The sequence below is a fragment of the Tachypleus tridentatus genome, chromosome 4 (assembly GCF_004210375.1).
Source record: "Tachypleus tridentatus isolate NWPU-2018 chromosome 4, ASM421037v1, whole genome shotgun sequence".
Taxonomy (NCBI): Eukaryota; Metazoa; Arthropoda; class Merostomata; order Xiphosura; family Limulidae; genus Tachypleus; species Tachypleus tridentatus.
The window spans coordinates 11,413,606-11,439,947 of record NC_134828.1 but is presented as its reverse complement, the minus strand read 5'-3'; the positions used below and the strand labels follow the sequence as shown (position 1 = coordinate 11,439,947).

Genomic DNA, 26,342 nt, shown 5'->3' with positions numbered 1-26,342 from the left:
ATTCCCTAGTGTATAACACGACAGAAGAACTCTTAGCTGTCCTGTTGATTCCCTAGTGTATAACAAAACAAAAGAACTCTTAGCTATCCTGTTGATTCCCTAGTGTATAACACGACAAAAGAACTCTTAACTGTCCTCTTCATTCCCTAGTGTATAACACGACAAAAGAACTCTTAGCTGTCTTGTTGATTCCCTGGTGTATAACACGACAAAAGAACTCTTAACTGTCCTGTTGATTCCCTGGTGTATAACACGACAAAAGAACTCTTAGCTGTCCTGTTGATTCCCTAGTGTATAACAAAACAAAAGAACTCTTAGCTGTCCTGTTGATTCCCTAGTGTATAATACAACAAAAGAACTCTTAGCTATCCTGTTGATTCTCTAGTGTATAACACGACAAAAGAACTCTTAACTGTCCTGTTGATTCCCTGGTGTATAACACGACAAAAGAACTCTTAGCTATCCTGTTGATTCCCTAGTGTATAACACGACAAAAGAACTCTTAACTGTCCTGTTGATTCCCTGGTGTATAACACGACAAAAGAACTCTTAACTGTCCTCTTGATTCCCTAGTGTATAACACGACAGAAGAACTCTTAGCTGTCCTGTTGATTCCCTGGTGTATAACACGACAAAAGAACTCTTAACTGTCCTGTTGATTCCCTGGTGTATAACACGACAAAAGAACTCTTAGCTATCCTGTTGATTCCCTAGTGTATAACACGACAAAAGAACTCTTAACTGTCCTGTTGATTCCCTAGTGTATAACACGACAAAAGAACTTTTAACTGTCCTCTTCATTCCCTAGTGTATAACACGACAAAAGAACTCTTAGCTGTCCTGTTGATTCCCTGGTGTATAACACGACAAAAGAACTCTTAGCTGTCCTGTTGATTCCTTGGTGTATAACACACCAAAAGAACTCTTAACTGTCCTGTTGATTCCCTGGTGTATAACACGACAAAAGAACTCTTAGCTGTCCTGTTGATTCCCTAGTGTATAACACGACAGAAGAACTCTTAACTGTCCTCTTGATTCCCTAGTGTATAACACGACAGAAGAACTCTTAGCTGTCCTGTTGATTCCCTGGTGTATAACACGACAAAAGAACTCTTAACTGTCCTGTTGATTCCCTGGTGTATAACACGACAAAAGAACTCTTAACTGTCCTGTTGATTTCCTGGTGTATAACACGACAAAAGAACTCTTAGCTATCCTGTTGATTCCCTAGTGTATAACACGACAAAAGAACTCTTAACTGTCCTGTTGATTCCCTGGTGTATAACACGACAAAAGAACTCTTAACTGTCCTCTTGATTCCCTAGTGTATAACACGACAGAAGAACTCTTAGCTGTCCTGTTGATTCCCTGGTGTATAACACGACAAAAGAACTCTTAACTGTCCTGTTGATTCCATGGTGTTTAACACGACAAAAGAACTCTTAACTGTCCTGTTGATTCCCTGGTGTATAACACGACAAAAGAACTCTTAGCTATCCTGTTGATTCCCTAGTGTATAACACGACAAAAGAACTCTTAACTGTCCTGTTGATTCCCTGGTGTATAACACGACAAAAGAACTCTTAACTGTCTTCTTGATTCCCTAGTGTATAACACGACAAAAGAACTCTTAACTGTCCTGTTAATTCCCTGGTGTATAACACGACAAAAGAACTCTTAACTGTCCTGTTGATTCCCTAGTGTATAACAAAACAAAAGAACTCTTAGCTGTCCTGTTGTTTCCCTGGTGTATAACACGACAAAAGAACTCTTAACTGTCCTCTTGATTCCCTAGTGTATAACACGACAGAAGAACTCTTAGCTGTCCTGTTGATTCCCTAGTGTATAACAAAACAAAAGAACTCTTAGCTATCCTGTTGATTCCCTAGTGTATAACACGACAAAAGAACTCTTAACTGTCCTCTTCATTCCCTAGTGTATAACACGACAAAAGAACTCTTAGCTGTCCTGTTGATTCCCTGGTGTATAACACGACAAAAGAACTCTTAACTGTCCTGTTGATTCCCTGGTGTATAACACGACAAAAGAACTCTTAGCTGTCCTGTTGATTCCCTAGTGTATAACAAAACAAAAGAACTCTTAGCTGTCCTGTTGATTCCCTAGTGTATAACAAAACAAAAGAACTCTTAGCTGTCCTGTTGATTCCCTAGTGTATAATACAACAAAAGAACTCTTAGCTATCCTGTTGATTCCCTAGTGTATAACACGACAAAAGAACTCTTAACTGTTCTCTTCATTCCCTAGTGTATAACACGACAAAATAACTCTTGTTGATTTCCTAGTGTATAACACGACAAAAGAACTCTTAACTGTTCTCTTCATTCCCTAGTGTATAACACGACAAAATAACTCTTGTTGATTTCCTAGTGTATAACACGACAAAATAACTCTTGTTGATTTCGTAGTGTATGACACAACACAAGAACTCTTAGCTGTCCTCTTGATTCCCTAGTGTATAATACGACAGAAGAACTCTTAGCTGTCCTGTTGATTCCCTAGTGTATGACACAACAAAAGAACTCTTAGCTGTCCTGTTGATTTCCTAGTGTATAACACGACAAAAGAACTCTTAGCTGTCCTGTTGAAGTCTTCTCAGCCTTCCTAGTAAGAGTATCAGAACAACAGAACAAAAGCTCCTCCTTGACAGAGCGTCAGAAGAAAAACTCGAACTATTTAGAACATCAGGACATCATAATAAAAGCTCGTACCAGTTAGAACATCAGAACAAAAGCTCGTACTAGTTAAAACATCAGGAATCAGAACAAACTTCGTCTTGGTTAGAACCTCAAAACAAAAATTCTCGTTCTAGTCAGAGCTTCAGAATGTATCGAGAAATTATCTTATCAGTAATAAAATAAATAATTGGACATCTGCATACAACATAATCAAGTAAGCGTTAGAGTTGTTCTTTGTGTAAAGATGGATCACTGACGACCAATTTGGGTACTTGATATTACTCAGATACTGAAAAAGGGGATTAAGACTGAGAGATGTGTGTGTGTGTTTTCTTATAGCAAAGCCACATCAGGCTATCTGCTGAGTCCACCGAGGGGAATCAAACCCCTGATTTTAGTGTTCTAAATCTGTAGACTTACCGCTGTACCAGCGGGGGACGAGGCTGACAGAGATTTCTGCATTTTTAAATTTTATTTATAACAAACAAAACCTTAAACAACTTGCCCATTACTGTCTTTTTACATCTATCAATGATAATAATAAAAACACAATAAAATCTAACTTTCTCTCAATAACAGTAATAAAAAACGAAAATAAAATCTAACTTTCTCTCAATAACAGTAATAAAAAGCGACAATAAAATCTAACTTTCTCTCAATAAATATAATAAAAAATGACAATAAAATCTAACATTCTACCAATAAAAGTAATGAAAAACTACAGTAAAGTCTAACTTTCTACCAATAACAGTAATAAAAAACGACAATAAAATCTAACATTCTACCAATAAAAGTAATAAAAAACGACAATAAAATCTAACTTTCTCTCAATAACAGTAATAAAAAAACGACAATAAAATCTAACTTTCTCTCAATAACAGTAATAAAAAACGACAATAAAATCTAACTTTCTCTCAATAAAAGTAATAAAAAACGACAATAAAATCTAACTTTCTCTCAATAACAGTAATAAAAAACGACAGTAAAATCTAACTTTCTCTCAATAACAGTAATAAAAAACGACAATAAAATCTAACTTTCTCTCAATAACAGTAATAAAAAACGACAATAAAATCTAACTTTCTACCAATAACAGTAATAAAAAACGACAATAAAATCTAACTTTCTCTCAATAACAGTAATAAAAAACGACAGTAAAATCTAACATTCTCTCAATAACAGTAATAAAAACGACAATAAAATCTAACTTTCTCTCAATAAATATAATAAAAAATGACAATAAAATCTAACATTCTACCAATAAAAGTAATAAAAAACGACAATAAAATCTAGCTTTCTACCAATAAAAGTAATGAAAAACGACAGTAAAATCTAACTTTCTCTCAATAACAGTAATAAAAAACGACAGTAAAATCTAACTTTCTCTCAATAACAGTAATAAAAAACGACAATAAAATCTAACTTTCTACCAATAACAGTAATAAAAAACGACAGTAAAATCTAACTTTCTCTCAACGACAGTAATAAAAATCTACAATAAAATCTAACTTTCTCTCAATAACAGTAATAAAAAACGACAATAAAATCTAACATTCTACTAATAAAAGTAATAAAAAACGACAATAAAATCTAACTTTCTCTCAATAACAGTAATAAAAAACGACAGTAAAATCTAACATTCTCTCAATAACAGTAATAAAAAGCGACAATAAAATCTAACTTTCTCTCAATAAATATAATAAAAAATGACAATAAAATATAACATTCTACCAACAAAAGTAATAAAAAACGACAATAAAATCTAACTTTCTACCAATAAAAGTAATGAAAAACGACAGTAAAATCTAACTTTCTCTCAATAACAGTAATAAAAAGCGACAATAAAATCTAACTTTCTACCAATAACAGTAATAAAAAACGACAGTAAAATCTAACTTTCTCTCAACGACAGTAATAAAAATCTACAATAAAATCTAACTTTCTCTCAATAACAGTAATAAAAAACGACAATAAAATCTAACATTCTACTATAAAAGTAATAAAAAACGACAATAAAATCTAACTTTCTCTCAATAACAGTAATAAAAAGCGACAATAAAATCTAACTTTCTACCAATAACAGTAATAAAAAACGACAGTAAAACTAACTTTCTCTCAACGACAGTAATAAAAATCTACAATAAAATCTAACTTTCTCTCAATAACAGTAATAAAAAACGACAATAAAATCTAACATTCTACCAACAAAAGTAATAAAAAACGACAATAAAATCTAACTTTCTCTCAATAACAGTAATAAAAACGACAATAAAATCTAACTTTCTCTCAATAACAGTAATAAAAAACGACAGTAAAATCTAACATTCTCTCAATAACAGTAATAAAAAGCGACAATAAAATCTAACTTTCTCTCAATAAATATAATAAAAACGACAATAAAATCTAACATCGTTTAAAGTTACTTACATATTATATTGGCTGTGGTAATTTGTTCTAATGCGTTCGGTATAACCACTACTTTTCGGATTAAGGAAGTGTAACTGACTGGTTCTCCAGTTCTTGTGAATGATCGTAAAGTTAATTGAAAAGTATGCACTAATAATAACAATGAAGAAAATTAATTAATAATAATTAACATTAAAATAAAATAAAAATCAGTAATATTATGCTGTTTATTCCTACCCTAAAATATGATTTATAAATGATCTGAATCACATTGATGGTAATTACAATTCAGTCTCCTCATGGAATGTATAACATAAAACTTGTTGTTCATGACAAACAGTAATAGAAATAATGGTTAGATTGTTACTATGTCTACTGTATCACGGCTGGCCTGATAAGCCCTGACTTTGAACGAAAAACCTCGTCGTCTCTGGATCTAGTAGATGGACTGTGGTTGACATGCTCCAGCATATTCTGCTTTGCTTTCACTAGTGTATTCTTAGAATATAACTTTACGTTTATAGGAGCGCGTAGCGTCTTCACGTGATGATATACAATTTATTCTTACCTGTTGTACTTTGTCTTCTTCACTTCTCCAGCTTCTGTTTATATATTCCTTGTTTAATTACATGAGTTTAGATTTACTTTTCTTTACAAAGTGTCTGTCAAAAAAAAAACAACAAAGTGTAGAAGCGGCTGAACGTTCCAAGAGATGATTGCGATACTGTCTATTGAAGGAGGGTGTTCCCACTGAGGCCAATCCCCCATCCCACCCCCGTCGAAAGATCGTGCTCAGACTGTTAAACAGAGAAGTCGCTGTGACCATGATTTACTAGTTACACAAAATGCGGCCCACAAAATTCAATAATATACATCCAACAGTAATTTACTGTACGAATTTATAGAGTGGAGTATGTGATCTGCCAAACAATGGCGTCCAGAAGTTGAAAAGTCTTTCAACTCTGTAATTAGTGCCAGCAACACTGAGAAGAAGAAACCAACAGAAACAATCAGCATTTGTTCCTTCTATTACTCCGACTGCTCAAATAATAACATCATATAAGCCGATAGGTGGTGTGATAAACAGAAACAACACGCCTTGGTTATTACTCCTTGGTTATCACTCCTTAGTTACCACTCCTTTGTTACCACTGTTGGTTACCACCCCTTGGTTATCACCCCTTGGTTACCACTGCTTGGTTTTCACTCCTTGATTACTACTGTTTGTCATCACTCCTTGGTTACCACTGTTTGGTTATCACTCCTTGGTTACCACTGTTGGTTATCACTCCTTGGTTACCACTACTTGGTTATCACTCCTTAATTACCACTTCTTTGTTACCACTGTTGGTTATCACCCCTTGGTTTTCACTCCTTGGTTACCACTGTTGGTTATCACTCCTTGGTTACCACTACTTGGTTATCACTTCTTAGTTACCACTGTTTGTCATCACTCCTCAGTTACCACTGTTGGTTATCACCCCTTGGTTACCACTGCTTGGTTTTCACTCCTTGGTTACCACTGTTGGTTATCGCTCCTTGGTTACCACTACTTGGTTATCACTCCTTAGTTACCACTCCTTTGTTACCACTGTTGGTTACCACTCCTTTGTTACCATTGTTGGTTACCACTGTTGGTTACCACCCCTTGGTTACCACTGCTTGGTTATCACTCCTTGTTTAACATTGCTTGGTTATCACTCCTTAGTTACCACTGTTTGTCATCACTCCTTAGTTACTACTGTTTGTCATCACTCCTTGATTACTACTGTTTGTCATCACTCTTTGGTTACCACTGTTTGGTTATCACTCCTTAGTTACCATTCCTTGGTTACCACTGTTGGTTATCACCCCTTGGATACCACTGCTTGGTTATCACTCCTTGTTTACCATTGCTTGATTATCACTCCTTAGTTACCATTGTTTGTCATCACTCCTTGGTTACCACTGTTGGTTATCACCCCTTGGTTACCATTGCTTGGTTATCACTCTTTGTTTACCATTGTTTGGTTATCACTCCTTGATTAACACTGTTTTTCATCACTCCTTATTTACCACTGCTTGGTTACCACTGTTGGGTTTCACTCCTTGGTTACCACTGCTTGGTTATCACTCCTTGATTACCATTGCTTGGTTATCACTACTTAGTTATCACTCCTTGATTATCACTGTTGGTTTCACTACTTGAATACCACTCCTTGGTTATCACTACTTGTTTACCATTGCTTGGTTATCACTCCTTAGTTACCACTGTTTGTCATCACTCTTTAGTTACCACTGTTTGTCATCACTCCTTAGTTACCACTGTTTGTCATCACTCCTTAGTTACCACTGCTTGGTTATCACTTGTTAGTTACCACTTCTTGGTTATCACTCCTTCTTTACCACTGTTTGTCATCACTCCTTGTTCACCACTGCTTGGTTTTCACTCCTTGGTTACCACTGCTTGGTTTTCACTACTTGGTTACCGTTACTTGGTTATCACTCCTTGTTTACCATTGCTTGGTTTTCACTCCTTGGTTACCACTGCTTGGTTTTCACTCCTTGGTTACCACTGTTGGTTATCACTCCTTGGTTACCACTACTTGGTTATCACTTCTTAGTTACCACTGTTTGTCATCACTCCTCAGTTACCACTGTTGATTATCACTCCTTGGTTACCACTGTTTGGTTATCACTCCTTGGTTACCACTGTTGGTTATCACTCCTTGGTTACCACTACTTGGTTATCACTCCTTAATTACCACTTCTTTGTTACCACTGTTGGTTATCACCCCTTGGTTTTCACTCCTTGGTTACCACTGTTGGTTATCACTCCTTGGTTACCACTACTTGGTTATCACTTCTTAGTTACCACTGTTTGTCATCACTCCTCAGTTACTACTGTTGGTTATCACCCCTTGGTTACCACTGCTTGGTTTTCACTCCTTGGTTACCACTGTTGGTTATCGCTCCTTGGTTACCACTACTTGGTTATCACTCCTTAGTTACCACTCCTTTGTTACCACTGTTGGTTACCACTCCTTTGTTACCATTGTTGGTTACCACTGTTGGTTACCACCCCTTGGTTACCACTGCTTGGTTATCACTCCTTGTTTAACATTGCTTGGTTATCACTCCTTAGTTACCACTGTTTGTCATCACTCCTTGATTACTACTGTTTGTCATCACTCCTTGGTTACCACTGTTTGGTTATCACTCCTTAGTTACCATTCCTTGGTTACCACTGTTGGTTATCACCCCTTGGATACCACTGCTTGGTTATCACTCCTTGTTTACCATTGCTTGATTATCACTCCTTAGTTACCATTGTTTGTCATCACTCCTTGGTTACCACTGTTGGTTATCACCCCTTGGTTACCATTGCTTGGTTATCACTCTTTGTTTACCATTGTTTGGTTATCACTCCTTGATTAACACTGTTTTTCATCACTCCTTATTTACCACTGCTTGGTTACCACTGTTGGGTTTCACTCCTTGGTTACCACTGCTTGGTTATCACTCCTTGATTACCATTGCTTGGTTATCACTACTTAGTTATCACTCCTTGATTATCACTGTTGGTTTCACTACTTGAATACCACTCCTTGGTTATCACTACTTGTTTACCATTGCTTGGTTATCACTCCTTAGTTACCACTGTTTGTCATCACTCTTTAGTTACCACTGTTTGTCATCACTCCTTAGTTACCACTGTTTGTCATCACTCCTTAGTTACCACTGCTTGGTTATCACTTGTTAGTTACCACTTCTTGGTTATCACTCCTTCTTTACCACTGTTTGTCATCACTCCTTGTTCACCACTGCTTGGTTTTCACTACTTGGTTACCACTGTTGTTTATCACTCACTGGTTATCACTGCTTGGTTATCACTCATCAGTTACCACTGCTTGATTATCACTCCTTAGTTACCACTACTTGGTTATCACTCCTTGGTTACCACTACTTGGTTATCACTCCTTAATTACCACTTCTTTGTTACCACTGTTGGTTATCACCCCTTGGTTACCACTGCTTGGTTTTCACTCCTTGGTTACCACTGTTGGTTATCACTCCTTGGTTACCACTACTTGGTTATCACTTCTTAGTTACCACTGTTTGTCATCACTCCTCAGTTACCACTGTTGGTTATCACCCCTTGGTTACCACTGCTTGGTTTTCACTCCTTGGTTACCACTGTTGGTTATCACTCCTTGGTTACCACTACTTGGTTATCACTCCTTAGTTACCACTCCTTAGTTACCACTCCTTTGTTACCACTGTTGGTTACCACTCCTTTGTTACCATTGTTGGTTACCACTGTTGGTTACCACCCCTTGGTTACCACCCCTTGGTTACCACTGCTTGGTTATCACTCCTTGTTTAACATTGCTTGGTTATCACTCCTTAGTTACCACTGTTTGTCATCACTCCTTAGTTACCACTGTTTGTCATCACTCCTTGATAACCACTGTTTGTCATCACTCCTTAGTTACCACTGCTTGGTTATCACTTGTTAGTTACCACTTCTTGGTTATCACTCCTTCTTTACCACTGTTTGCCATCACTCCTTGTTCACCACTGCTTGGTTTTCACTCCTTGGTTACCACTGTTGGTTATCACTCCTTGGTTACCACTACTTGGTTATCACTACTTGTTTACCATTGCTTGGTTATCACTCCTTAGTTACCACTCCTTGGTTACCACTGCTTGATTACCACTGTTGGTTATCACTCACTGGTTACCACTGTTGGTTTCACCCCTTGGTTACCACTGCTTGGTTTTCACTACTTGGTTACCGTTACTTGGTTATCACTCCTTGTTTACCATTGCTTGGTTTTCACTCCTTGGTTACCACTGTTGTTTATCACTGCTTGGTTATCACTCCTCAGTTACCACTGCTTGATTATCACTCCTTAGTTACCACTGCTTGGTTATCACTCCTTAGTTACCACTGCTTGGTTATTACTCCTTGGTTACCACTCTTGGTTATCACCCCTTGGTTACCACTGTTTGGTTATCACTGCTTGGTTATCACTCCTTAGTTACCACTGTTGGTTACCACTGCTTGGTTACCACTGTTGATTATCACTCACTGGTTACCACTCTTGGTTATCACCCCTTGGTTACCACTGTTTGGTTATCACTCCTTGGTTACCACTGTTGGTTATCACTCCTTAGTTACCACTCCTTGGTTACCACTGCGTGGTTATTACTCCTTAGTTACCACTGCTTGGTTATCACCCCTTGGTTACCACTGCTTGGTTATCCCTCCTTGGTTACCACTGCTTGGTTATCACTCCTTGGTTACCACTGTTGGTTATCACTCCTTAGTTACCACTCCTTGGTTACCACTGCGTGGTTATTACTCCTTAGTTACCACTGCTTGGTTATCACCCCTTGGTTACCACTGCTTGGTTATCACTCCTTGGTTACCACTGTTGGTTATCACTCCTTAGTTGCCACTCCTTGGTTACCACTGCTTGGTTATCACTCCTTAGTTACCACTGGTTAGTTATCACTCCTTGGTTACCATTGCTTGGTTATTACTCGCACTGTCTTCGTAGCTTGTTGCTGCACCCATTGTGAATGACGTATTGAACCAGCTGCGGGTGTGATGTTAAAACATACATCATGGGTTTAATTACTTACATCTGTAAAAGTCTCGTCACGCCCTAGCCCACTACATTCTGATGATATGGGCCAATCAGTGATGTAGGTTCTGTTGTTGTTTGTTGTGTCGGAGTGTTAATCAGATTATATCAGCTTCCCGTCCTTGTATTATACATTTCTAACATTTAATTTCTTTATAATTACCAGCCGCTTGCCACTTGAAACTTATATAAGTTACTGGCATATCCAAGTCATAAAAATACTATATCTAGTTCTTATACAGTACCTCTGCGTTATAAAAATATTATTTGTATACATTTTCTTTATTTTATATTACGTGGCAAAACAATTACAGTAATGGCGCTCCGACGCCATTATACCATTGGTCAAAGGTCAGTATCACTGTTACCGAGATCTGAAGTGTGTTTCCATAGTGATCATCCTTTCGGGGGCGTATCCATTGCTTGTTGTAGTAGAACACAGATAACTGTAATGACTGTTGTTAGAAAACAATTGTAGTGGTTGATCACGAGGTAGCGTGTAATAATAGCCATAATTTACAAAACCACACAGCTTGTTTGAAATGTTTATAAATATATATCAACATAAATGTCTTTTGGGTAATTACCCAGACAAAGACGTGAGAGGAGTGCAAGCCAGGTGGCGCTGCCGTCAGTTTAATGTTACTTGCCTAGAGAGAAATATGTTACAAAGAGTGATGCCATTAGGAACTAGGGTTATAATTAGAACAACATGGAGAGCACTGACACTGTCTTACCTAACAGCCATGCGCAGAAAAAACGAAATTTAGTATTCTAAGGAGTTTTCTAACCGGAATTGAGAAACCAGTTTGTTGGAGCGGAAGCAGCAGTCGTGGTCTAGTTGTTCCGATTTCATAAATAGTAGTAACAAGACGAAACTCAACATCACGTATTTACTTACATGAAACAGTACCAAACTCTACATTTCGTATATGTCTTACAGAATATAATACAAAGAATGTACAACAAATATATTTCCTAAAGAACCGTATACAGCTTTACGTAACATATTTATTTCCTGGAGAACCATATACAACTTTACATAGCATATATATTTCTTAGAGAACCATGAAAAACTCTACGTCAAGTATCTATTTCCTAGAGATAACCGTTCCAAACTTTACATAACGTATCTATTTCCTAGAGATAACCGTTCCAAACTTTACATAACGTATCTATTTCCCAGAAAAAAACGAAAAATGTACATACGTATCTATTTCCTAGAGCTAACCGTTCCAAACTTTACATAACATATCTATTTCCTAGAGCTAACCGTTCCAAGCTTTACATAACGTATCTATTTCCTAGAGCTAACCGTTCCAAACTTTACATAACATATCTATTTCCTAGAGCTAACCGTTCCAAACTTTACATAACATATCTATTTCCTAGAGCTAACCGTTCCAAGCTTTACATAACGTATCTATTTCCTAGAGCTAACCGTTCCAAACTTTACATAACGTATCTATTTCCTAGAGATGACCGTTCCAAACTTTACATAACGTATCTATTTCCTAGAGCTAACCGTTCCAAACTTTACATGACATATCTATTTCCTAGAGATGACCGTTCCAAACTTTACATAACGTATCTAGTTCCTAGAGCTAACCGTTCCAAACTTTACATGACATATCTATTTCCAAGAGCTAACCGTTCCAAACTTTACATAACGTATCTATTTCCTAGAGATGACCGTTCCAAACTTTACATAACATATCTATTTCCTAGAGCTAACCGTTCCAAACTTTACATAACGTATCTATTTCCTAGAGCTAACCGTTCCAAACTTTACATAACGTATCTATTTCCTAGAGCTAACCGTTCCAAACTTTACATAACGTATCTATTTCCTAGAGATGACCGTTCCAAACTTTACATAACGTATCTAGTTCCTAGAGCTAACCGTTCCAAACTTTACATAACATATCTATTTCCTAGAGCTAACCGTTCCAAACTTTACATAACATATCTATTTCCTGGAGATGACCGTTCCAAACTTTACATAACGTATCTATTTCCTAGAGATGACCGTTCCAAACTTTACATAACGTATCTATTTCCTAGAGATGACCGTTCCAAACTTTACATAACGTATCTATTTCCAAGAAATAACCGTAAAAATGTACATACGTATCTATTTCCTAGAAATAATCGTTCCAAACTTTACATAACGTATCTATTTCCAAGAAATAACCGTAAAAATGTACATACGTATCTATTTCCTAGAAATAATCGTTCCAAACTTTACATAACGTATCTATTTCCAAGAAATAACCGTAAAAATGTACATACGTATTTATTTCCTAGAGATGACCGTTCCGAACTTCATATATCGTATCTATTTCCTAGAGATGACAGTTCTAAACTTTACATAACGTATCTATTTCCTAGAGATGACAGTTCTAAACTTTACATAACGTATCTATTTCCTAGAGATGACCGTTCCAAACTTTACATAACGTATCTATTTCCTAGAGCTAACCGTTCCAAACTTTACATAACGTATCTATTTCCTAGAGCTAACCGTTCCAAACTTTACATAATGTATCTATTTCCTAGAGATGACCGTTCCAAACTTTACATAACGTATCTAGTTCCTAGAGCTAACCGTTCCAAACTTTACATAACATATCTATTTCCTAGAGCTAACCGTTCCAAACTTTACATAACATATCTATTTCCTAGAGATGACAGTTCTAAACTTTACATAACATATCTATTTCCTAGAGATGACAGTTCTAAACTTTACAAAACGTATTTATTTCCTAGAGATGACAGTTCTAAACTTTACATAACATATCTATTTCCTAGAGATGACAGTTCTAAACTTTACAAAACGTATTTATTTCCTAGAGATGACAGTTCTAAACTTTACATAACATATCTATTTCCTAGAGATGACAGTTCTAAACTTTACATAACATATCTATTTCCTAGAGATGACAGTTCTAAACTTTACATAACATATCTATTTCCTAGAGATGAGAGTTCTAAACTTTACATAACGTATTTATTTCCTAGAGATGACAGTTCTAAACTTTACATAACATATCTATTTCCTAGAGATGAGAGTTCTAAACTTTACATAACGTATTTATTTCCTAGAGATGACAGTTCTAAACTTTACATAACGTATCTATTTCCTAGTGATGAGAGTTCTAAACTTTACATAACGTATCTATTTCCTAGAGATGACAGTTCTAAACTTTACATAACGTATCTATTTCCTAGTGATGAGAGTTCTAAACTTTACATAACGTATCTATTTCCTAGAGATGAGAGTTCTAAACTTTACATAACGTATCTATTTCCTAGAGATGACAGTTCTAAACTTTACATAACGTATCTATTTCCTAGAGATGACAGTTCTAAACTTTACATAACATATCTATTTCCTAGAGATGAGAGTTCTAAACTTTACATAACGTATTTATTTCCTAGAGATGAGAGTTCTTAACTTTACATAACGTATTTATTTCCTAGAGATGAGAGTTCTAAACTTTACATAACGTATCTATTTCCTAGAGATGACAGTTCTAAACTTTACATAACGTATCTATTTCCTAGAGATGACAGTTCTAAACTTTACATAACGTATTTATTTCCTAGAGATGAGAGTTCTACACTTTACATAACGTATCTATTTCCTAGAGATGAGAGTTCTAAACTTTACATAACGTATCTATTTCCTAGAGATGACAGTTCTAAACTTTACATAACGTATTTATTTCCTAGAGATGAGAGTTCTACACTTTACATAACGTATCTATTTCCTAGAGATGAGAGTTCTAAACTTTACATAACGTATCTATTTCCTAGAGATGAGAGTTCTAAACTTTACATAACGTATCTATTTCCTAGAGATGACAGTTCTAAACTTTACATAACGTATTTATTTCCTAGAGATGACAGTTCTAAACTTTACATAACGTATTTATTTCCTAGAGATGACAGTTCTAAACTTTACATAACGTATTTATTTCCTAGAGATGAAACTACATTAATATACATCTTACTCTTATATTCCACCAAATCTAATACAGTTAGTAGGTGGTAAAGTGTCAGATGAAGCATACTGCTGAGGTAGAAAGAGATTCGCCTTTATTAAACTAAAATACTTTGTTTTACGTTTACTACAAATTCTGAATAAGAACCTTAAAAGAATCATAGCATTTGATTTTAAATATGAAAAGAGTAGACAAGAATACGTTTTATGGAAGAGTGCTAAACAGATAACAATGGCAAACAGGGAGAAAAAAATAAGTCATAGAAAATTTGGGTTTTCTCCAGAGGCGCCCAATAGGTAGAAACCAGCCTTCCAACCTTCTCTGCTACCGCATTTACTTTTGAAAGACTGTGCGAGGTACAGTAAAAAAAAGAATCTAACAATCGTTAAGTTGATATCAGTGTTCGAAAAAATCTGCTTCACTTACACTTTTAACAGTTTTTGATCAAGCACTCCTTACGGGATGTGTGATAAAAAGTGGAGACTTGGAAACGGTAGCTCGGGGCTGAGGGGGGGGGGTGAGCTAGTTTATTGTCATCTAAGGAGGGCGAGGGGCAAGCTGGGCTGATACTAATACTAACAAGGAGGGACGCTGTGTGACTCAGAAGTTGACGCCTCGGAACAAAGAACGCGAGCTGTGAACTGATTGAGGGGAGACTTTCGGTTAAAGCTGACGTTCATACACGCACTTCGATAACTTTGAAGCCTCTACGATTCAAAGTTTGAAACGGGTTTGTGGGTCCAACATGATTTCATGCACGAGTGACGATATCAAACAGATTAGTTGAGCCATTAAATCTTTTGAAACAAGATATAACATCCACAAGTACTTACCCATCCTTATCTGTCAATTCTGATCATACACTACCCTCATCTATCAATCCTGATCAAATATGACCTTCATCAGTCCATTCTGATCAAATATGATCCTTATCAGCCAACCCTAATCAAATATGATCCTTATCAGCCAATTTTGATCAAATATGATCCTTATCAGCCAATCCTGATCAAATATCATCTTTATTTGTCAATTCTGATCAAATCTGATGCTTGTCAATCAATTCTGATCAAATTTGATCGTAATCAGTCTATTCTGATCAAATATAATTTTAATTAGTCCATTCGAATCAAATATTATCTTTTTTATCAGACCATTCTTATCAAGTATGATTTTTATTAGTCATTCTGATCAAACCCACTAAAATATATTGAGGAGTGTGTGATGAACCAACATATAATTCACTTCTTTCTGTTCTCTCATTCTCAACAGCACCTTGAACAGCTATTTTTAATTTATTACGAATTTCTCCGTACGGTTTGGTTAAAGCTAAATTATCACAGAACAAAGGAAGTCGAGGAACGTTGACAGAAAAAAGGATTAAGATATACACAAAGATACGAAATTACACAGGATATAACAACGAAATATAACAACAGGATATAACAACGAAAAGTGTGGAAAATGTTAGACAAGCGAGATCCAAGAATCGCAGAATTCTCTTTGTTTTCAATACACATTGTTTGCGAGTTTCTTGGCTTTTAAATTAAAAGAGAGAGAACACGTCAACGCTACTATAAAACAATATGCTTAACATGCATGATGGAGTGGTTAATTTAGTCAGGCATTTGTTGAGTTACAATTTTTTTTTCAATCAACAGACAGCCTCACAAAGCGAAACACTATACGTCAGGCCCAGTAAATGATTACATAGCTTAACAACCGGTTGCACGTGGCGATTAACTGCCACGTGGAAGAAATATATTAAAAAAACAACAACATACAATCGTTATGGTAATTAAGTAAAAGTTAAATTATAACAAACTTAAACCAGCAACATAGGTTATAATATACTCAAGCAATACAGCAACATAGGTTATAATATACTCAAGCGATACAGCAACATAGGTTATAATATACTCAAGCGACACAGCAACATAGGTTATAATATACTCAAGCGATACAGCAACATAGGTTATAATATACTCAAGCGATACAGCAACATAGGTTATAATATACTCAAGCGATACAGCAACATATGTTATAATATACTCAAGCGATACAGCAACATAGGTAATAATATACTCAAGCAATACAGCAACATAGGTTATAATATACTCAGCCAATACAGCAACATAGGTTATAATATACTCAAGCGATACAGCAACATAGGTTATAATATTCTCAAGCGATACAGCAACATAGGTTATAATATACTCAAGCGATACAGCAACATAGGTTATAATATTCTCAAGCGATACAGCAACATAGGTTATAATATACTCAGCCAATACAGCAACATAGGTTATAATATACTCAAGCGATACAGCAACATAGGTTATAATATACTCAAGCGATACACCAACATAGGTTATAATATACTCAAGCGATACAGCAACATAGGTTATAATATACTCAGCCAATACAGCAACATAGGTTATAATATACTCAAGCGATACAGCAAAATAGGTTATAATATACTCAAGCGATACACCAACATAGGTTATAATATACTCAAGCGATACAGCAACATAGGTTATAATATACTCAAGCGATACAGCAACATAGGTTATAATATACTCAAGCGATACACCAACATAGGTTATAATATACTCAAGCGATACAGCAACATAGGTTATAATATACTCAAGCGATACAGCAACATAGGTTATAATATACTCAAGCGATACAGCAACATAGGTTATAATATACTCAAGCGATACACCAACATAGGTTATAATATACTCAAGCGATACAGCAACATTGACATAAAGGGGAAAAAGATAAATCAATACGTATATTTCATACATTCTAAAATAATATTTTTATTTATCCACTCAGCGGCTAAAGTACAGAGCTTAATTTACAACAACATAATTCGGAGTTTGATCCTAGCTACAGACAGTCCACTGTGTAGCTTCGCGCCAACATAATTCGACGTTAATACTTCCCTAGTCCGCCCCTCTTGAAATTTAGAAACACAATTTATCAGCGTTAATCATGTATCTAGTGTGATGGTAGAAAGAGACAACAACCTTATCAGAATACAAAACAATTTACAAAAACTAACACTAAAACTGAGATTGAATTTATCTAATAAATGTTACTGGGTTATTGATCACCTAACTGAAAACAAAGAAACTAATATGATGTTCCGTTAACTGCTAATTAAACGAAGCAGCTTGCATATTTATCTGAAGCATTTATATTTTTGTCCTACGGGAAAAACTGTAATAAAAAGCTGGTAAACTATAGAGGAGAAAAGTGTTACCTGAGAGTTAATGTTGCAATATTTCAGTAGGATTAACTCCTGGGTTGTTTATTTAAGTTACAAGCCCTTTGACTTGCCTCTGAGCCGTTGGGGAGAGTGCGGGGGGACAAAAAGATTGTAAAACAAACCTTTCCTCACGAAGTAGAACTTTAAAGCCCTCGCAAAAATACAAACTAACACGATATATGTTTCAAGTTGAAAGGATATCTTATTTACCAACCATAAAAAAGAAATATTTAATCAAGTAATGAGACAGTCACCTTTGAAATAGCTAGAAACGTACCTACTCCAGAAACTGACACTATCATCAAACTTTGCAATGCTATTAATAAGAGATCTATTTGGTTATAATCTCAACCCATATCACGTCAGTAAAAAATTAACTAATTTATATGTAGGCACATTATCCGTATTGTTTAAAAATATTTATCTCCCATTTACGAGTATTATACAATAAAGAATTATCTGCACTTTTCCAAATAAAATAATAAATATAATAAAATATAATATAATAAAATAATAAATATATAGATGGTGATAAAAATTGAAATTATTGATACTCGATGAGACTTAAAATTTTAAATTAAACCCTACAATAAGTTGAGAGTTTGTTGGAAAGTAAACACAAAGCTACACGAAAGACTATCTCTGCTCTACCCACTACAGAAATCGAAACCCACTTTTGGCGTTATAAGTCCGTAAACATACCGCTATGCCACTGGGGGCATAAGTTGAGAGGAGTTTGTCTTCTAACTCCTAAGCTTTTGCATTATGACCTGTCAAATATGACTTAATAAACTAGGAATTATTTGAAATTTGTAAAAAGTTATTTTTCTTTCAAAATGCACAGGTTTCATAGCTCCAGTGGTGGATGTATATAGATCAGTCAGTAGAGAGTAACACTGAGGGTACTGACAGAATATGTTCAGTTTCCCTTTTTACTACGTGGGGTATACAATCATTACTGGTATATTTAGGACAAACATAGATACTTTTTATAGAGGCGTCAAAACCTGTATGAAGTAACACCCCCACTTATATAGCAACTATAAGTTATATTATTATATTAATTTTCTGAAGAGGCATGCCCTCAGATCTCCTTTCTCCAGCTTGAGCTGTCTCTGGTAGCAGTTCCTTACACTTTCAACATCTCGTTATAAAGCCCACACATCTACTCAAGTAACCCCACTTTGTCACTTCTTCCTACAGCATTATTATTTATATTAATAACTGGTAAAACAATTATAAAACTGCAGTTCGTTTTTTTAATACCATCAACCACTTGAGTGGTTAATTGTTCACTCGTTGTTTATACGAACTTTCAAGAAAAACACGCTTACACAAATGTGAGACTTTTTAAGTCACGTTACGTGTTGCTTTTCGATAACATATTAAATATGAAGCGAAAATAAAATGTTACTTAAACAAACAAGCCCATTAAACATAGTTTTACATATTGCTACAGCCCGGCAAGGCCAGGTGGGTTAAGGCGTTCGACTCGTAATCTGAAGGTCGCGGGTTCGAATCCCCGTCACACTAAACATGCTTGCCCTTTAAGCCGTGGGGGCGTTATAATGTTACGGTCAATCCCACTATTCGTTGGTAAAAGAGTAACCCAAGAGTTGGCGGTGGGTGGTGATGACTAGCTGCCTTCCCTCTAGTCTTATACTGCTAAATTAGGGACGGCTAGCGCAGATAGCCCTCGAGTAGCTTTGCACGAAATTCAAAAACAAACAAACAAAACATATTGCTATTGGCATATTTTGAGGGAAAACAAACACCACCTCTCACCTGCACGGATACATCTAATAGTAACTGTTATTTCTGAAAGTTGCTGAGTTGTATATAAAAAACAACAACAAGCTATCCTTATAAACATCTTAACCATCGGATAATGAATTGTTAAACACTTTAGAAACGAATATAACATGCATAATGATAAAGCTTATTGTACGTTTTAGAAATGGGGACAGTATCCTGTTATGTACTTTAGACCTAGTCCTGTTATGGATTTTAAAAATAGAGATAACATACATGGGGGGCGTCTGTAGGACTAATAATGCGCATGTTCTATACTTAGCTTATAGACTTGCCCCAATCGTTTACCGAAGTGGAAATACTGCCATTATTATTTTTAAACGATGTAAATGGAATTTTCATTTCGAAAGAAAATCCCTTACGAACATAAATACTGAAATAATCATGGAGTCAGCAACAAAAAACCAGAAACGACTGGAGAGAATAGTTTTTATACATATATACATACACTACATTCGCTGTACATTATAAATATTGTAGCAAATAGGTTTCTAAGTCAATGAACGCCATTTAAGCAGATTCACAACAATCAAAACAAAGGAAAGACGTGAGCTCGGCAGTCCTTATATTAACGCCTGAACATTATGACGAGTGGTCGTACCTGACGCAAATCACCGTAACCTACATACTGGGACCGGCCTATGAGGTTTATTTTCCCTCCTTAATATCCTGAAATATTTTTCTTTGGATATACTTAAGTTTCAGAACTTGTAACCTCAAATTTGGGATAAACGACCCGAGGTCGAACCACATATCAATCTACTGAAGTGTAAAACTATCAAGAGTAGAGCCAACACAACAACTGTAAACAACTTTTATCAGTCAAGTGTTTCGTAATTACACATATTCCATTATCAGCAAGTCTTTGGGAATAATCAGTAGAAAGAATCTTCAGTATAGTAAATTAATATTAAAATATGATGAAATTGTGTCTGGAAATTTAAAATGTTCATCTAAAAAGTATATTTGAATAAAACAAAAGGAAAATGGTTATAATTTTTATTTAAGATTGGGCTTTCGTTGCATTTTAGTGTTAGTTCACTGTATTGAACATACTGATGACAAAATACATATAATTCCGAAACGTTCAACTATTGAAGATGCTTACAATAGTTACTATGTCTCACCATTTTCTACGTTGCCACTAGTAACCGAGTTCTAATACAAGACTTACATTACCATTACTTAGACCTAGCACTAATAATAGGCCTACATAACCATTATCAACTAACAATAGCTCTACAATGTCATTACTGTTTTTATCCACTTATTACATTCGACATGAAATCGATACGTATCGCCTCAAACCTTAAATATCGTTTTAGTTCAAATCACAACACAAATTCACAAGTATTTTCTTGGATGAACTTCAACCGTGAATAAATTGAAATGGGCTGAAGAGTGTCGTATTGTTTGACCACAAAATCATAAAACAAAACATCTGCCACAAATACAACAAATTATAGTAGGTTATATACTTGTTCTGTAGCCAGCTGCAAAGACAGATTTACATACAACTGACAGAAAACTGGTTAAAAACGATTAACTTTTCTATCAACTTTTGTTAAAAACTTGAAAACGTTCAAAAGTAAGACGTAAATGTTTTCGATATTCAGTTCGTTTGCTGAGAAGTGACAATAATTAATACTAGTTTAAAGTTTAAAATCTAAAATTAAGCTATATAAAACTAATTTTTCACACACCCACAGTGTCAGATATTTCCAATTTACTTACCGTGAAATGAACCAGAGAAATTAACGTCATCACTGTCAGCCGACATTGAAACTTGGATGACAAGTACCACTAAAACTACCGCTACTTTTAGGGGCCACTGTCCGTCGGCACGCATCGTCACCTTGTGTCAATAATTGTACTACCATAAATGTTTAAACTATATTCACAAAACGTAATTTTCTAAACTTTCATTTAGGAATCATGGTTACTTTTTATTCTACTGGAACGAATTTGTATAACGAAGCAAAATAAACTCTAATTGGTAAAAAGTCTACAATACGAAATTAGCCATTTCTTTTTTCGTGTGTAACAAATACACGAAGTATTGTCCTAAACTTGTTTTATGAAAACAAAGACATTTTTGACAAGCAACCTAAATGTATTTTGCTATCTTTTGATTCAAAACTGTGTACGTCACGTAAATTATAACCATTCGCAGATCCGCTGTTCGACGTCGTACTGCACTAAACCTCACAGCACGTGGCGCATGTTCACTTCAATAGTAGAAACAACTTCACGTGAACCACAAACAAACTAGTTCTTCCACAAACTGTTGCTCTATTTAGATCTGTTCTGACACTTTACTCTCTCGGGTTGTAATATCTTTCAACAGGAATTTAAAAATATTTTCTGTTTTATTTAAGATATTCTAGTAGTTACTAGTTGGAGTATGATGGGGCCCTAATGACAGGTCGTAGAGAATCTCCTCTAGCAGTACACACAAAGAAAGACCTGGTTGATTCTGTTACTCTAAACACTCTCGACCTCGTTTGAGGGTCTACTAACCAGCGATGTTTGAGTAACGTGCGTTTGTTAATGCGTTCGTGCAGGATCAGCCGGGGTTTAACCATTGTAGGCAGGGGGACAGGGTTAACCCACTGAACAGAACTTTCTGATTAAACATATGTGATGATACAGTCTTAGTTCAGCGAGTTAAAAAATAAATAAACTGACCCAAGTTTGTGATTACAAGCATGTCGTCTTAGGCCTAACAAAACTAAAATTAAGGGTCAAAGAATGATGTTCTTCAGGTTATTGAATGTGCATTTTTGAAGTTTTTGATCACCGATCGTCAAGACAGTTCGACAACTCTTGAGAAATTGCAAAACGAAAAAGAAAGAAAAGAGAAAACTTAAAACAAGTTCGAACGAAGCATTTAAGATAAGTCTACAGACCAGTTTATAAGAAACTTTAACGTGTGTAGTCTTAATAGTAATGTCACAGAAATGTTTGTCGATGAAGTTAAAAGTAAGTCAACAACAATAGTCACAGGTATCGAACCACCAAAACCAGTCATTAAAAAACAATAGTCACAGGTATCGAACCACCAAAACCAGTCATTAAAAACAATAGTCAGAGGTATCGAACCACCAAAACCAGTCATTAAAAAACAACAATCACAGGTATCGAACCACCAAAACCAGTCATTAAAAACAATAGTCACAGGTATCGAACCACCAAAACCAGTCATTAAAAACAATAATCACAGGTATCGAACCACCAAAACCAGTCATTAAAAAACAGTAGCCACAGGTTTCGAACCACCAAAACCAGTCATTAAAAAACAATAGCCACAGGTATCGAACCATCAAAACCAGTCATTAAAAAACGTTACCACACGAACCCTAACACCCAAAATCGGTCTTTCAAAATCGTTACCACACGACTCCTGTCAACAAAACCAGTCTTTAAAAAATGTTTCTACACTAATTCTGACATAAAAACATGTTTTTAAGAAATATTACTACACTAAAACCAAGCTTCAAAAACCTCTACCACACGAATTGTGACAATAAAACCAGTCTTTAGAATAAGTTATCACACAAAACCATTCTCTGAAAAACGTTACTACATGAATCCTAATACTAAAACCAGTCTCTAAAAGACGTTACTACACGAATCCTGACACTAAAACCAGTCTCTGAAAGACGTTACTACACGAATCCTGACATTAAAACCAGTCTCTGAAAGACGTTACTACACGAATCCTGACACTAAAACCAGTCTCTGAAAGACGTTACTACATGAATCCTGACACTAAAACCAGTCTCTAAAAGACGTTACTACACGAATCCTGACACAAAAATCAGTCTCTAAAAGACGTTACTACACGAATTCTGACACTAAAACCAGTCTCTAAAAGACGTTACTACATGAATCCTGACACTAAAACCAGTCTCTAAAAGACGTTACTACACGAATCCTGACACTAAAACCAGTCTCTAAAGACGTTACTACACGAATCCTGACACTAAAACCAGTCTCTAAAAGACGTTACTACACGAATCCTGACACTAAAACCAGTCTCTAAAAGACGTTACTACACGAATCCTGACACTAAAACCAGTCTCTAAAAGACGTTACTACACGAATCCTGACACTAAAACCAGTCTCTGAAAGACGTTACTACACGAATCCTGACACTAAAACCAGCCTCTAAAAGACGTTACTACACGAATCCTGACACAAAAATCAGTTTGTTGAAAACGTTTTTGCACAAATTCTTAAACAAATATAGTCTGTATAAAGCGCTTAAAAATCCCAAAACATTGAGAGTCTGATGGTTAGGGCGCTCAACCCGAAATATGTAGATATAATTTGAATGTGTCGACTAATATTGTCGTCATTTTAGACGTGAGGTTGTTAACACTATTAGATGAATAGGCGTTAACTACTATAAAAGATTATTGAATATTATTGGTAGTAACATATAAGACTGTTATTTTGTACATAATAAGTTTAGAGAAGAAAACATTTCTTTATTTAAATAATTGTACTTTTCTCCTAATATTTTTTACAATAAGTTTTAGAATCTACCGAAAATGTTCTGTTGAATTCGAACACGAATGTGACACAAAACTCACCCTTCTGTTGAAGCTGACCTTAAATATTACACAAACCTAGCCCTTTTGTTGAAGGTGAACTAAATATGACACAAACCTAGCCCTTGTGTTGAAGGTGAACTAAATATTACACAAACCTAACCCTTGTGTTGAAGGTGAACACAACTTTGCCTGCTGTATTCTACACGTAATGGTGAACCCTAGTATTGGGCAGAAGGTCTCGAAGTCATTAGATATGGTATGGTCGAAATATGATTATATATTGTTTACATTCACATAATGATTGAAGAAAATATTAAATAATAATAATATGATATTAAAATAATCAAACAGTAGTGTTTAAACTGATGTGTTGTGACATCGACCAAATATAACACATCATCCAGGTTACGTTGTAACAGTTGTTGTCAAACGTACTGTTAATACAAACAGCGTCTCCTCTAATCCAGTCCGATGAGCCATGATGACCACGTCTATACTCGGCACAGCAGGTGTGGTTGACACGTACATTATACGCTCATCTTTTCTTTCACTCGGTACACGTCATTGTTAGTTACTCTGGCGTCTCTTAGAAGCCCTCCATCAACGTGTGTTTAGACAATGTAATTGTTTTGTTATAACATGGGTATTCTACTGACCGACGAAACGCCTTCCGTCCGACAGGAAGAATAAAAACTACGTGAGTGTGGTGGAAAAAAAAATCCTTAAGAAACGATATCCTTTATCACATAAAATTCGTTTTAACTGCGTTCACACATATGTATATACGAGGTTTCACGTCTGTAATTAAATAAGGGTTTATAATAAAGGGCCCTAACAAATGTACTCGTTTAAAGCACTTAAATGCTCATAATCTCTATAACACGTGTTTTCTTAACAGACACAAATGATGAAAGTAATTATCGTGTCTTGGGTCAATAACGCCCTCTGGCAATTGATGGAAATGAGCTTAACCATGGATTCTATTGGTCTAAAACACAAGAACGAAACACTTTTGTTTAAAAGATTCGTTTGAGGTAATTGTATGTTTAAAACCCTTCCTCCAGTCTTTTAATGAATAACTGCTCTTAAGAACATTATGAAATTGTTTGATTGTTTTGAATTTTGCACAAAGCTACTCGAGGGCTATCTGTGCTAGCCGTCCGTAATTTAGCAGTGTTAGACTAGAGGGAAGGCAGCTAGTCATCACTACCCACCGCCATCTCTTGGGCTACTCTTTTACCAACGAATAGTGGAATTGACCGTCACATTATAACGTTCCCACGGCTGAAAGGGCGAGCATGTTTGGCGCGACGGGGATGCAAACCCGGGCCCCTCAGATTACGAGTTGCACGCGGGCCATTATAAAATACAAAGAACCCAGGCTCTTTCTTTTCTCTCGGTTATCTTAGTTGGTTCAAAACCAATCCTTCATTGTATCACTCCAACATTTCTCGTATTTACGTTGTGAAAGGCGAGGAGCCCAACTTTTCTCTTTCCTCTATAGTTGTGAAAACATTTCTGATTGTAATTCATTAGCAAGATCTTATCAGACCTGAGGTCCACAAATGTCATGGTTACCAATCACTTGACACATAAAACACCGAACTTTGGAGTCATACATAGATAGGGTACACTGTAAGAGTGAGGGACAAATTCCATTATTCGATTTAGTAATCAAAGAGTTAGTTAGAAGTGGGTGTTGTTGACTTCCCTTTAGTCTATACTTTTATGTGTTAATAATAGCAACCTACCAGACTTCAAGGGGTCAGCCACTAAAAGATCGATAGAATGGTTTTAAAAAATAAGTCAGTCACATTCTTGCAGTCCTCTGGGTGTCTGGTAACCTTCGCTTGTCAGATAAATACCAAGATAACCATCATTAATGTATTTAACTTGGTTAAAATTGACATCTTACTTAAACTGACTTTTCGTTTTAACTCCTCTAAATTTGATCG

The 26,342-nt window shown here is 35.7% G+C and overlaps 1 pseudogene across 1 annotated transcript in view; it reads right to left on the bottom strand.

Annotated features, from left to right (window-relative positions):
- The window catches only part of LOC143248570 (tyrosine-protein kinase transmembrane receptor Ror-like), a 92,654-nt pseudogene extending 70,322 nt beyond the window's left edge, over window positions 1–22,332 (bottom strand). The window contains exon 1 of the transcript XR_013027049.1: window positions 21,563–22,332. The product of XR_013027049.1 is annotated as a tyrosine-protein kinase transmembrane receptor Ror-like (transcript). The remainder of the gene's footprint in view (window positions 1–21,562) is intronic.
- Between the last annotated feature and the right edge of the window lie 4,010 nt (window positions 22,333–26,342).